The 14,432-nt window shown below is 38.7% G+C and overlaps 1 long non-coding RNA gene across 1 annotated transcript; it reads right to left on the bottom strand.

Annotated features, from left to right (window-relative positions):
• Positions 1-4,134: 4,134 nt before the first annotated feature.
• Positions 4,135-12,860, bottom strand: LOC140501873 (uncharacterized). Its single transcript, XR_011966401.1, has 2 exons — positions 12,702-12,860; positions 4,135-4,272 (listed from the first exon to the last, which is right to left on the bottom strand). It is a non-coding gene; the product is annotated as an uncharacterized lncRNA (long non-coding RNA).
• Between the last annotated feature and the right edge of the window lie 1,572 nt (positions 12,861-14,432).

Genomic DNA, 14,432 nt, shown 5'->3' with positions numbered 1-14,432 from the left:
CTATGATTCAGCTTTTCTGTTGAGGATGGCGACATACTGAGGGTGAGTAAGATAGCCACAGAACCCTAACGTTAGTTGAGTGGAACTCAGAGGTTCTTTATTTTGAGTCATTGTTAAGTCTGGATGGTTTAGACTTTTCGTTTTCAGTCAGATAAAAGTGATGATGTAAACATTATCTTCTTTAGGGAAACTAAAAGTGTAGAGACCACAAATGTCAGATCTGGTTTTGTTTGCTCACTAGACCTTATTTCAAGGGTATCACAAAATTCCTTTTAATTTGCTTTTTAAGAATACGCCATATATAATTTTTCAGAGGCAGGGAATGCATGCAAATCCAACAATCTGTGTTCCACTGCCAGAAATGTTGTGTAACCATCTTATGAAACTTTGAGGGCTGCCCATCTGCAACTTTGATAATTAGCAGATTCCATTTGGAATTTCAGCAGATTTTTACTTATTTCAGATATTTCTGCTATGTATGATAGCTTGATGTGGACATATTGGATCGCCATGTATTAGGAGCATTGGATTGGGAGTCAGAAGACCTACATTCAAGATCTAGTCTCACCGTATATTAACTGTGTGCTTCTTTTTGTTCCCAATTTCATAGTTTCATAAGAAACACCCCAATAAAGAATTTGTTATTGTTCAGTTGTCCTAGGTATGTCTGACTCTTCATGACCCCATTTGGGATTTTCTTGGCCAGAGATACTGGAGTAGTTTGCCATTTCCTATTCCAGCTCATTTTCTAAATGAGGAAACTGAGACAAACAGGCTTAAGTGACTTGCCCAGGATTCCATGGGGCTGGATTTGAACCTTCCTGATTCCAGGTCCAGCACTCTATCCACTGTACTATCTAGCCACTAATATAGATCAGCAACTATTTGATATCTTAGGAAGTGACCTGGAACACCTGGCTATTGAGAGGTTAAGTTATTTGCCTGTGGTCAAACAACCAGTATGCCCAAGAAATGTGATTTGAACCCAGGAACCCAGGTCTCCTTGACTCTGAGACCAGATCGCTATTTACTTATGACAATTCTCTCTCTAGCCATGTGACCTTGGGTAAATCACTGAATTTCTCTGAGCCTCAGTTTTCTAATCTATAAAATGGACATACTAATATTAAATTTACAAAGTTCTTTACCTACAATATCTCCTTAGAGTCCTACAACAATCCTGACAGATAAGTAGTGCAAATATCACTATCAACAATGTGTAGGCAAGGAAATACTCTCAGAGAGATTAAGCCACAAGGTTACATAGCAGTTAAAGGACAAAGGTAGGATTAAAACCAGGTTTTCTAAATCCAAGTCTAATGTTCTTCCCTCTAATTGCACTGTTGTTTTTAATAAATGTATTTATCTTTAGTTTTCAGCATTCATGTCCATAAGATTTTGAGCTCTACATTTTTCCCCCTCCCAAGCTCTCTTCCTTCCCCAAGACAGCATGCAATCTGATATAGGCTGTGTGCATTAATTGCCCTGCTCTTGTCTGTCTAGTTCTTTGGTGTTTCCTGGGCACACTTTGGTCCTAAGTATATCCACCTGAAAGAGAAAAGAGATTGCCATCCTCCTTCAGGAAGCAAGAGCCTGGGCCTGCTCCAGCCTGCATTAAAGGGGGCTCATGGAGTGGGGGGAATCAGGGGCTGGTGATCAGAGAATCTGCAAGCCTGCTACCCCCTCCTGCCTCCCCCCCCCCCCCCGCTGCCGCACACACCTGCTGCTGCCCCTGTAAGCAGTGAAGTAAATAGCTCAAGGAATATTATCCCCTCTATTTGCAAACGAAGAATATTTGATGTCTTTATGATCTGAGGCAACTACATATACAGTGGATAGAGTTCCAGGTCTGGAGTCAGGAAATCATCTCTTCCTGAGTTTAAATCCAGCTTCAAACACTTACTAGCCGTGTAACCCTGGACAAGTCACTTAACCTTGTTTGCCTCAGTTTCCTCATCTATAAAAAGAGCTGGAGAAGGAAATGACAAACTACTCCAGTGTCTCTGCCAAGAAAATCCCAAATGGGGTCCAGAAGAGTCAGACACAACTGAAACATGACTGAACAACAACTGTTCCAGAATATCTGGAATATACGGTTGTCACACTTGTGGCATCATAAGTAGTAGGGTATGCCAGGTAGACCAACCACTGCATCTCAATAACTATGTCTCATACCATGGGGACATCTAGTGGGAAAGCATAGATTGGCGGAAAACGATGTTTAAAACAAGCAGAGAAAGTAGCAAAGGAAAGTAGGTGCCAAATGAAGGGGTGAAAATATGGGGGTCAAGGAACTTTGGGTAAGAAGACTTGAAAAGAATTGGAGAAAATGGATAGCAGCAGGAGTCTAACTGGGATATTAGAGGATAATTAGGAATAACTCATGAGCGTGGAGAAGCAGAAGTGGAGGGAAAGGATAAGAACTCTGAAAATGTTGCTCCTTACTGTGTTTCCAATTTCCAATTCCAGTTTCAGCCTCTGAGATAATGTGAAGGCAGATAGCTCCAGAGGAGGAGGCCGTGGGAGCTCATTAACTAAGTCCAGCTTTCCCCTTAAGCTTGTCAGTGTAAAAAAAAAAAATAACAACCACCAAGAAAAACCAAACCCCAATATGCTATGGTTTGGGCACAAGTCTGCCAGAAACAATTCTATTAATTGCTATTTTTCTTATCCAAGCATTTCTACTTAGACAGAAATATTGGAAGTGGTCAAGCCCTTGAGCCCTTTGGATATCTCTTGAACACGTCTTTTTGAAGTCACAATTTCTATAATTCTTGAGCAAGGAACTTTTCACAGTCAGAATGGAGAGTCCAGAGTTTAGGTAATAGCTCAATGAACAGTTTGCTTCATCAAACAAAACACTAGTCTTACCCTTGGAGGAACATTTTCTTGACACCATTCAAATCTTCTGCCCATACGAACTGCCTTCATGGATTCTCCTTTCTAGATGGTCAAAGGTGAACTCAGAGGATACCTCCATTAACTGAAGTAATCAAAGACTTTTACCTTCTGTCAGTCTAATAATTACCCTTAACCTTTTCGGGAATGGAGAGGAAAAGGTATGGTTCTTAAGCAGATCAATTAAAGACCCTATCCCTTGTTGGGTCACACCCGAATTACTTCAAGGAGGAGTCAGTCCATCTAGGGCTGATCTGGAGGAGAGCAGAACATTGTTAAAGAAAGACTGATAATTTCTTATCCACAGTCCAAAGGCTTTAGACTAGGATAATTTTAATGCTTCTAAAAGTGTAAGCAAGGGGGAATTGGGGTGTCTGCTTCCATCAGCTCCAGAGGTAAGTTGATAAAAATCTAACAGAGCCATAATAGCTATAAGTAATCCCAATGAAAAAATGAAGTGAGCCAGTCATGAATCGAGAGTAAGCAAAGACAGCTGGATCATGAGCGTTGCACTGCTACACACAGAGTATGAAAAGAATGTAAGCAGTGCGGTGCAGCATAAAGCATTCCAGATTTGGAGGTAGTGGACCTGATTTCAAACCCAGCTCTGCCACTACAGCCTGTGGGACCTTAAGGAAATCACCTAACTTCACTAGGGCTTCACTGTCCTAGTCTCTAAAATCAAAGGGTTGGGCAAAATGGCTCCTAAAATCCCTTCTAGTTCTAAATTTGTGATGCATCAGGATCAGGATGCCTTCAGTCTGTTCCTTGCACTAAGATCAGTGTTAGGATGATGTTGCAGCTGCCTTACACTCTCTACCTGCACTTCTATTGGCTATTCTTTGACCAGCCTGGAATTGTGATTCTCCTGAGATGTCTTTGTTTCATGACTTAGAGTTGGTGAATTTTGGCACCAAAAAAAAAAAAATGGGCTTTACCATTAGTTGGGAAATGGCTGAAAAAGTTGTGGTGTATGATTGTGATGGAATAGGATTGTGCTATAAGAGACAAGGTGGACAGTTTCAGAAAAACCTGGGAAGACATCTATGGACTGATGGAAAGTGAAGTGAGCAGAACCAGGAGAACGTTGTATATAGTAACTCCAATACTGCACGGTGACCAACTGTGAAAGACTTAGCTACTCTGATCAATGCAGTGATCTATGATTAAAAATACTATCCAATGATAGTGTCCAATATAGATGGATAGATAGATATCCAATGAACGGAGTCCAACTTTAAGCATGTTGTTTTTTATTTTATTTTTCTTGCTTTCTTTTTCAACATGGCTAATATAGAAATATTTTACATGACTTTACGCACATAATGATTTTACACGTATATTGCTTGCCTTCTCAATGGGTGGAAGAAGAACCTGAGGGAGAGAGAAAATCTGGAATTAAATTTTTTAAAAGAATATATTAAAATAACTTTTTAAAAAACAATATGGTCTTTTGCAACAAGGAATAGCCTGAGGTCTTTGAAGCTGCTGAGCAGTTTCCCATATACTATTCTTCTCAGTTTCCTCCCAATCTATTCTGGGTCCAACTATGTCTATCTAGTCTACTTACCTAAAAGTAGGCTGAGAGGTAGCATGGTATAGTATATAGAGAACAGGCCTGGGAGTCATGAAGACGTAGGTTCAGGTCTGGCTTCTGCTATAAGGTCTGGTGACCCTGGGCAGGGAGACCTCATGTAACTTCTCAGTGCTCTAGGCAAATCTAGTTGCAGAGAAAGTAAAGCAAGCTACTCACCCCGAAGCTCACTCTGCCAATGAAATCAAAGAAGTGCTTTAAAAAAAAATTTTTAAGTAGGGTAGTCACTAATCAGGGCCAGTAAGTGGAGCCATAGTATACAGAGTGCTGGGCCTCTAGTCAAATAAACTCATCTTCCTGTGTTCAAATCCAGTCTCAGATACTTACTAGCTGTGTGACCCTGGGCAAGTCACTTAACCCTGTTTTCCTTAGTTTCCTCATCTGTAAAATAAACCGAAGAAGGAAATGGCAAACCACTTAAGAATCTTTGCCAAGAAAACCCCAAATAGGGTCACAAGAAGTCAAATACAACTGAAATGCAACTTAACAGCAAACAAAAAAATCTCTGATCACACACAGCCCATTAACCTTAGTCCATTTTCTAAGCCTTTGCCTCTTAAAATCACCTTGATTTGATATTTTGCAAGCAAGAGAATCAGGCTCACCATGCTTGTGTATGTATAACACAATAATAGGTCAGAACATAACAGACGAATATTTTCAAGAGTTTCAACCAGTAGATTGGATTAAGTGCATGACTGATCTGGTTAATTTTGCAGACATAGCTAGCTCCTTAGGAGAGGCCCCAAAGAAAAAACAAAAAGACAGGAAATTCAGTATCTCCCTATTAACACTATTGAACTGTTGTCTGACAGTTAGAAAGTTTTGTGAGGCCATCTAGTATTCTAGTTCATTCCCCTGCCTTCAGGCAGGACCACACTGAGTGTGGTCAAGAAGATAAAAATCTCCCTTTAAAAATTTCCTAAGATGGTTTCAAAATATTATGCAGGAACACATTCTAGTGTTTAAAGAGCTTCCCTCTCAGTTACTCTTCATATCTAAACAGAATCCCTCATTCTGTAGGAAAAAGTTATTTTCTTGAGCTTTATCTTCAGCAAAAATTGAGGATGACTGTGTCTCCTAAACCAGTCAACCACTCAGTCAATAAATATGTACTTCAGTCAAGAAGGACTTTGTGCTAAGTGCTAGCAATACAAAAAGAAGTGGAAGACAGTCCAGGCTTCAAGAAGTTCACCATCCAATGGAGGGAAGGGAAGGAAAACCAGCAAACAAATATCTGTCAGCTATTTATCGTTGTTCAGTCTGACTCTTGTTCAAGGTCCATCTCTTTGGAATCCAGTGGGCCACAGCGTGCCAATACTGTCCACAGGGTTTTCTTGGCCAAGATTGGAAAGAATGAGCACTAAAAAAAGATTTGGTAATTAATAGATCACTGTGACTCTGGAGAGAACAGTCTCATTTGGATGATGAAATCAGAAGCCAAATTGCAAAGGGCTGAGAAAGTGAAGGCTATCAATGTTGACTTTCACCTGGAGTTTGGCTGAGAAAGAAAGGAAAGGTATAGCACAATTGTTTGAGGGGATGGTGAGGTTAATGAAGGTGGGTTTTTTTAAGGATGGAGGAGATGGGTATAGTGAAAGACAATACTGAGGGATGTAGAAGATAGAGAAAGGTTAAAGATTTGGGGGAGGGGGTGATTATTAAGGCTGCAATCTGCTGAAAAAAAACACAAGGGGGTGGAATGAAAGGTGTATATAGAGAGATAGAGAAAGAATCAAAAGCTGACAGGAAGAATGCCCCTGTTGCTGACCTTACAATAAAGATTCCCTGACATTTTTTGTTTCTTCTGTGCTTAGGCTAGAGTGCCAGACCTTGAGTCAGAAAGATTCATCTTCCTGAGTTCAAATCTGTCCTCAGACGCTTACTTGCTGTGTGACCCTGGGAAAATCACTTAACCCTGTTTGCCTCAGTTTCTTCATCTGTAAAATGATCTGGAGAAGACAATGGCAAACCACTCTAGTATCTTTGCCAAGTAAACTCCAGATGGGGTCATGAAGAGTCAGACACAGCTTAAAATGACTGAACGTCAATAACGATGCACCACAGTCTGACACAAAAGAATTCCTCAGGGGTATACATAAGACATGAAAATCCTGAGAGACCAGGAAAAGTTACTCAGAAACGATAGACCTCTCTGTACCCACTTAGGAAGAAGATGTCTCATCTGGCTCTTTTTTTATGCCTCTGAATCAACAACCTACCAGGAAACCTGAGCCTCTGTGGGCATCTTGCCCTCTGCTCTTCCACAACTCTCAAATCTTGCCCCCAAAATAAATACCACCATTGTCACTGAAAAGAACATGGCTGTAGATTGCCCTCTAGTGCCACCTACAGTCTGTGACTTCCCAGGCCACTAGCACAGTGCTTGGTACAAAGCAAACAAAAAATCACTTTTCCTTCTTTCCTTCCAAGAAAACTCATTCTGCAACAGTCCAGTCTATAAACACTAGTTTCTAGCTTTCCATCTACCTCCTTTTATTTGCTGCTTTTGAATGAACTCAGAGTAGAAAAGAGACTTTTTAAAGAATTAATGACTTGTTTTTACTTTAGTTATTTCTGAAGTTTATCCTTCCTCACATGATGTTGTAAGAAAGAAAAACAGTCAAGTCAAACCAACTGAATCTGACAGCTATGTCAGATCCTCATCCACATTCGCCCATTTCTGTGGCAAAAACATGTTTGATTCCAGAGAACTCATGATGAAACATACTACTCACCTCCTGGCAGAGAGAAGATAGACTTGGGGTGCTTAATGAAGCATATATTTTTGTTGTGTGATTTGTTACAAGGGTTTTGCCAGTCGTTCCACTCCCTTCTTGAGTATCTACTATATAGTGCTAAGATTATGAAGGGAGGCAAAAAAAAGAAAACAGTGCCAGACAAACTTAGTTTCTGCTCTCAAAGTATCAAGTCTAATGAGGGAGACAAAAGGAAAACAACATATACATAACACATACAAATACGTATACATGTAGAACATAATGTATACATATATAGAACATATAAAATACACATGTGTGGTATGCATGTGTAAAATATACATCTATGTATACACATATGTATATATGTTATATATGATAAATTGAAGATTATCAACAGAAACAAAGCATTAGTATTAAGGGGAATCAGGCTCCTTGTAAAGAATAAGATTTTAGATGGAACTTAAAGGAAGTCAGAGATTCCAAGAAATGAGATGAGGAGGGAGAGAATTCTATGAATGTGGTGGGCAGGGAGAGAGTAACCAGTGAAAATAGAGAGTTAGGAGATGGAGTATTAATCAGATAAGAAGGCAGTCACTGGATTGAAAAGTACATGCATGGGAGCATGAGAGCAATAAGGTGTCAGAAAACTTGAAAGGCAAGACTGGACAAGCTGATGAAGGACTTTGAAAGCTAAACAGAGGACCTTTTATTTGACCCTGGAGGTTATGGGGAGCCACTGGAGTTTATGAAATAGACAGGGGAGATGACAAAGTAAGACCCAAACTTGAGGAATTCAACTTGACAAATGGGTTGAGGAGGAACTGGAGTTGTGGGGATGGGGAGTGTGAAAGGGAGATAAATTAGATTTTTTTGTTGATTGAAAATATTAAATTTAAAAGAAAAGGATGCCTTTAATTTTCTCATTTCTTTCCCAGAAATAATAACACAGGATTTGGCTCCATTTTGTTGGCCTTTGTATTTATATAGATATATAGATATAGATTTATATTTATATAGATAGATAAAGATATAAAAATTTGTCTTGGTTCTACCTACTTTAGTTTTTATAATTTCATATATCTTTCCATCAGTCTCTGAATTCTTCATATTCATCACTTCATATGGAAAAATAATGTTCCATTAGATTCATATACACAATTTGTTTAGTCATTCTCTAGCCAATGGTTACCCACCTGGTTTCCAGTTCGTTGCTACCAGAAAAGGTGTTTCCCTAAATACCTTGACAGATATTGGCTCATTATTTCTGTCTTTGATCTCCTTAGGCAGGGAATATACAATGGGATCTCTGGGTCAAAGGGTACGTACATTTTAGTCACTTTTTGTGCATAGTTTCAAATTGCTTTCCAGAGAGCAATTTGAAACTATGCCCAAAGGACTATAAAAATGATCCAGCAATAGCACTACCTAGGTCTATATCCCAAAGAGATCATAAAAAAGGGGAAAGGACCCAAATGTACAAAAATATTTATAGCAGCTCTTTTTGTGGTGGCCAAGAATTGTAAACAGAGGAGATGCCCACCAGTTGGAGAATGGCTGAACAAATTGTGAAATTTGAATGTAATGGAATACTCTTGTGCTATGAGAAATGATGAGCAGGTTGATTTCAGAAGAACATGGAAAGTCTTGTATGAACTGATACTGAGTGAAATGAGCAGAACCAGGAGAACACTGTACACAGTAACAGCAACATCGTGTGAGGATCAACTTCGATAGACTTAGCTCTTTTCAGCAACACAATGATCAAACAGTTCCAAAAGATCATGATGGAAAATGCTGTCCACATCTAAAGAAAGAACTATGGAGTATGAATGCAGATCAAAGAATACTATTTTCTCTCTCTTTTTTCTTTCTTGTGGTTTCTCCCTTTTGTTCTGATACTTCTTTCACAATATGACTAATGTGGAATGTGTTTAATGTGATTGTACATGTATAGCCTATATCAGATTGCTTGCTCTCTTGGGGAAGGGAGAGGAGAGGAAGGAGGAAAATTTGGAACTCAGAATCTTATAAAAGTGAATATTGAAAATGAAAAATAAATAAAATTTTTAAATGACTTTCCAGAATAGTGGGACCAATTCACAGCTTTACAGCAGGCTATTAAGGACCTGCCTTCTCATAACCTCTCCTATGCTGACAATTACTGTTTTGTGATATGATTGCTAACTTGTTTAGTATGAGGTGAAAACAGAGAGGTGTTTTTTTTTTTTAAATTTAACTTGCACTTCTCTTACTAGCGACTTGAAGCGACCTTTCATAAAATCATAGAGTTACAATGGACCTCAGTAGTTACTGATCCAGGCCCTCTTGTTTTATAGATTAGGAAAATCAAACTTAAGTGATTTGCACAAGATTATACAGAGAGTAAGTTTCTGAGGTAGTATTCAAACTCAGGTCATCCTGTCTCCAAGACTCCCTTATCAACTATAATAAAATGCCTCTAAGTATTAACGATCTGTAAGTCTTCTTTGGACAGCTGTTTATTCAGATCCTTACATCACTTGCATATTAGTGAATGGTTCTTGGTATTACACTTTTATGTTAATTCCTTATGTATCTTGGCTATCAGAATTTTATCAGAAATATTTGATACAAGCTTTCTCCCAGGTTTTTCATTATCCAAACTACAATGTAAAAGCTTTTTAATAGGAGTAAGATCGACAGAGACCTCAAAACTTTGACAACAGATGCGCTTTTCCTATCAGTTCAGCTCTCCTGGTTCCTTACTGTGTATGAGACTTATGCCTGTCTTCTACTTTCCTCTCCCAACCTTACCTTCATGCTACTGACCCAGCGCTATCACTAACATTCACTGCTGCCCACGTTCTGGGCAATAAGACTTGACTCAATGCTTTGTGCTTTCTAGATCCTCAACAAATGTTTTTAAATAGCATTTGAGATTTTTAAAGTGATAATAAATGGAAAATGTGCTGCTTTCTCTCTGTTAAACACACCTTTGACCTAGGTCTGGTGGTTTGCCCCATGGCATCAAAATATCTACTGACAGCTAATGGCTACATACATTATAAAAAGGGGGGAAAATCTTGAAAGTTGAGTCTGCAAAACTTTACTTATGCCAATGCATAGTAATATTACAAATGACCCATTTCCTTCTTCTCTGAGGCACCTTCTGAATAATGCAAAGGTGAATCTTCCAGTCTCTCTCATAGTAATGTTATGAGGATACTTAAGGACTTTGTCTGATCCTACAGTTATATATCTTTATCCCAATTCCCACTGACTAGTTAGGTCCCCAGAGTTTACTACATCTCTCCTGCAGTTTTCTGGTAGGAGATGTCTCTAAGGGGTCAGGGATAGCTCTCTAATGCAATCAGTTCAAGCCCCCAAGTTGTATTCCTTCTAAGATTATCAGCTGAGAAGCATTTAGTCAGTTAGCTTTAAGGAACTTTTAGGAAGAGTTACTTTTACTTATCAAAGTGATACATTAAGAAGAGTTGGTATAAAACTTCCTCCCCTCCAAAAAAAGTCTCTGACACACTCTCCACAAGTATAAACAGAGACCGGGGGACTGTGGGCTCAAGCTTAGAAAGCACATGTGGCCAAAGGTTAACTCACAGCTTCTGTTTGCTAGAAGCTCCTTTCTGCTATTTATGGGATGCCGAAGAGGTTTTCTGTTAAAGCAATGTAAATTAGCAACCATCTATCCATGGCTCCTGATGCAGAGCTACTGCTAGCTGAACAAGAGATGCTACTTAGACGTGGATGGAAAATGAAAAGTCTAAAATTTTCCAGACATTTTAAAGTTCTAAAGGTACTCTTCTGTCCAAAATCAGTAGGACTGGGCGAGGAACCTCAAAAGAATGGAAGGAGGGGCCCAGGAAACCTGGTCAAGGATGAAGCCATAGACTCTCTCCCAAGAAGTTTGTCCTCAAGCGTGTTCTGGAAGCCCCCCTGCTCCAGTCTCTCAAAACAATTCTTCTCAATTCACTTAAAGATGTCTGTTGTATGGCCAAGTTTCCCTCCTTACCTCATTTTAGTTTAAAGTCCTTTTAGCACTTAGTCTGGGGCTCTTGATTGGTTGATCAATTGAGATTCATTTTCATCTACTTCAGGTATCAATGTTAAATGGGATAGGGTGGTTTAGACCACATCCTTACATATATAGGCTTCTATGACCTATGCTTAATAAGATATGAGTTTCTCTAGAAGGTGCCTCAGGATCTGCCTTGAGACTATTTTGTTTTCTCCTCCAATGAGTTTGGGTAAACCCAAAGAAAAAGTGACAGTACTAATTACAAAATTAGTCTAAATTCTACCAGAATAAGGGAATTTACATCTACCATCAGCTGTAGCATGTCCAGGCCACTGGATGTCACTCTCATCCAAATTAAAGGCCAGTATTCGCTTAACTACAAATCAGCTACAAGTTCTGTATTAATACTAAACAGCTGGTTTGACATTCACTGAATTTTAATAATTCAAAATTCAGTGATATACTTCCCATATGCACACATATCATGGTTGCACTAAGGAAAGGAAGGAAGGGCTCTATGAGGGGGCTAAAGAGGGAGAGGGGAACACCAAAGCTGCGTCCTGGGCTTCTTTCTTGGTTGGGATTGTTTGCTGTATCTTTTCACTGACTGTCCTCCCGTACCTAAAATGTTCTCCTTCCTCACCTCTGCCTCCCATTTCCCCTGACTTCCTTCAAGTTTCAGCTCAAATCCCAGCATCTTCAGGTTTTTTCCATTATCCTCCAACCTTCACTCTTCCTACTGCTGGTGCCTTTCATTCTGAGATTACTTCCTATTTATATATTTTATCACATTATATTTTATATATTTGTATATATCGATGCATAGTAGTTTGCCTGTGGTCTCCCCTATTAAAATGTGATCTCCTTGAGAACAGAGAATATGTTATTACCTTTCTTTGTATCTCCAGAGCTTAGCACAATTCCTGGCACAATATTTAACAAATGCTTGCTGACCGCCTCCCTGGTTAAGAAATTTCCTCTGCCAATGCAGGTTGGCACCTTCTCTGCAACATCATCTTGGAAAACTACTTAGAGCACCAAGAGTGACTTGCCCAGAGGCACACAGTCACGTGTCATAGACAGGACTTAAACCCAGGTCTTCTTGACTCAGAGGAAAGTTCTTGGACAATTACACCCACTCGGAAACCCTTCATATCACTTCTTAGTAAATATTTGTTAAAATGACTTTATGGAAATTGCTTCCTTGTGAGGTCAAAGCATCTCTGTATGTTAACCTTCTTTTCTTTTCTTTTTTAAAGATTTATTATTAAATGCTTACCGTGTGCTAAGCACTGTACTAACAGTGAAAATAAAAATTCAAACATAAAGAGAGTGCCTGCCCTCAAGGAGCTTACTTTCTTAAAGGAGAGGACAACAGACAATAGGAAGATGAAAAGTGAAAGGGGAAAGACATGGAGGTGTAATGGAGAATCTGGAGGAGGGTAGCTTGGTAGAAAGTAAAGAGATGACTGACCTGTCCACCCTCTATAAATGGAGGTTCTGGGAGGAGCCTTTCCAATCAGAGGGAGAGAAACCATGGGCAGAGGGTACTTTCTGAGGTGGGAGCTCCAGGGCTGAAGTGAACTTCCAAGATACAGAGGTTTCTGGAACATGATGAAGAAGTCAGGAGGAGTGCACTCTGGTGGGAAATAAAAAATTAACTGGCATGATATATTTTGTTTTTCACACTAGAATCCTTTACAGATTATCCTCACTCGTGAGAGGGCTTTTGTAGCAAAGTGAAAACAAATAAGCAAAACAAACAATACAGAGACTTCATCTGAAGTGCAAGCAACATTCTGCATCTGGGGGCCCCCTCATCTCTTGATTTTGAAAAATTATTTTTTAATGAACAGAAATCTATTTTTTCTCCCTCCCACCCTCCACTCCATTGAAGAGAAAAGAAAAATTCATGAAACAAACATATTTAGTCAAGCAAAATACATTCCCTCAGTAACTGTATACAAAAATATAGCTTATTTTGTATCCTGAATCTATTACCTGTCTGTCTGGAGGTGGGGAGAATGTTTCATAATCAGTCTCCTGGAATCATGACTATGTCTTGGGCATAGTTCTTCCAGCTTTCAAAATTGCTCGTCTTTACCGTGTTGTAGTTAATGCATGAATGGTTCTCCTAGTTCTGCTCATTTAGTCGTTATCAGTTTATACGTCTCCACAATTACTTATTTTTATAATATTGGCGCTTTAGTATAAATTCTTCTTCTGGTTCTACTTACTTCATTCTTTATCAGTTCATACAAGTCCACGTCTCTTTGAAATCACCTATTTTCTCATTCTTACAGTACAATAATATTCACATATAACAACCTATTTAGCCTTTCTTGAACTGATGCATGTCCATTTAGTTTCCAGGGTTTTGCCATCACAAAAAAAAAAAAAAAAGTTGCTATTAGTATTTTTTTTTTACATATAAGTCCTTTGATCACTTTAGGGTATAGGCCTAGTAATAGTATAGCTGTGTGAAAGGAAATACCAAGTAAATGATTGGTTTCATATTAATTGCATTTTAATAAACCTCACATATGCACACATACTGTGGCCATGCCAAGGAAATGAAGAAAGGATTCTATCAGGAGGCTGGAGAGGCAGGGTGGGACACTAGACAAGGAAGATGCATGCGCTGGGAACATCTTTGCTGTCATTACTACTGTGTATTTTTCACTGGCTGTCCCCCATGACTAAAAAGTTCTCCCTCCTTACTTCTTTCTGCCTACTGTTTTAGATGTCTAATTTAGATCCAGGAAGCAAGAATTCTTTTTTTAATAGTATTTGATTTTTCTCAATTGCAAGTAAAGACAATTTTTAACATTGATTTTAAATAAAATTTTGAGTTCCAAATTTTCGCCCTCCCTCCCTTTTCCCTAAGATGGTAAGGATTTTGATATAGATTATATATGTGAAATCATGTAAAATATATTTCCATATTGATCTTGGGAAACAAGAATTCTTTTTTTTTAAATTCAAAAGAGTGAAAAAATAGAGGAAAATGACTCATAAAATATTTCACATCAAAAACAAGTCACCTGAAAAACAGATCAAGGAGAGAGAATTTTAAATCACAAGATTACCTTAAATCCATGACTAAAATTAAAAACGAAGCCTAAATAACATATTTCAAGATATCATTCATTAACATTCATTCTAGTCTCAAAACCCAGGAAATTTAGTCTAGAACACTGAATTT

Source organism: Notamacropus eugenii, chromosome 4 (assembly GCF_028372415.1).
Source record: "Notamacropus eugenii isolate mMacEug1 chromosome 4, mMacEug1.pri_v2, whole genome shotgun sequence".
NCBI classification, from domain to species: Eukaryota; Metazoa; Chordata; class Mammalia; order Diprotodontia; family Macropodidae; genus Notamacropus; species Notamacropus eugenii.
Note: the sequence above shows the minus strand (reverse complement) of the source record. Positions and strands in the feature narration are given on the sequence as shown.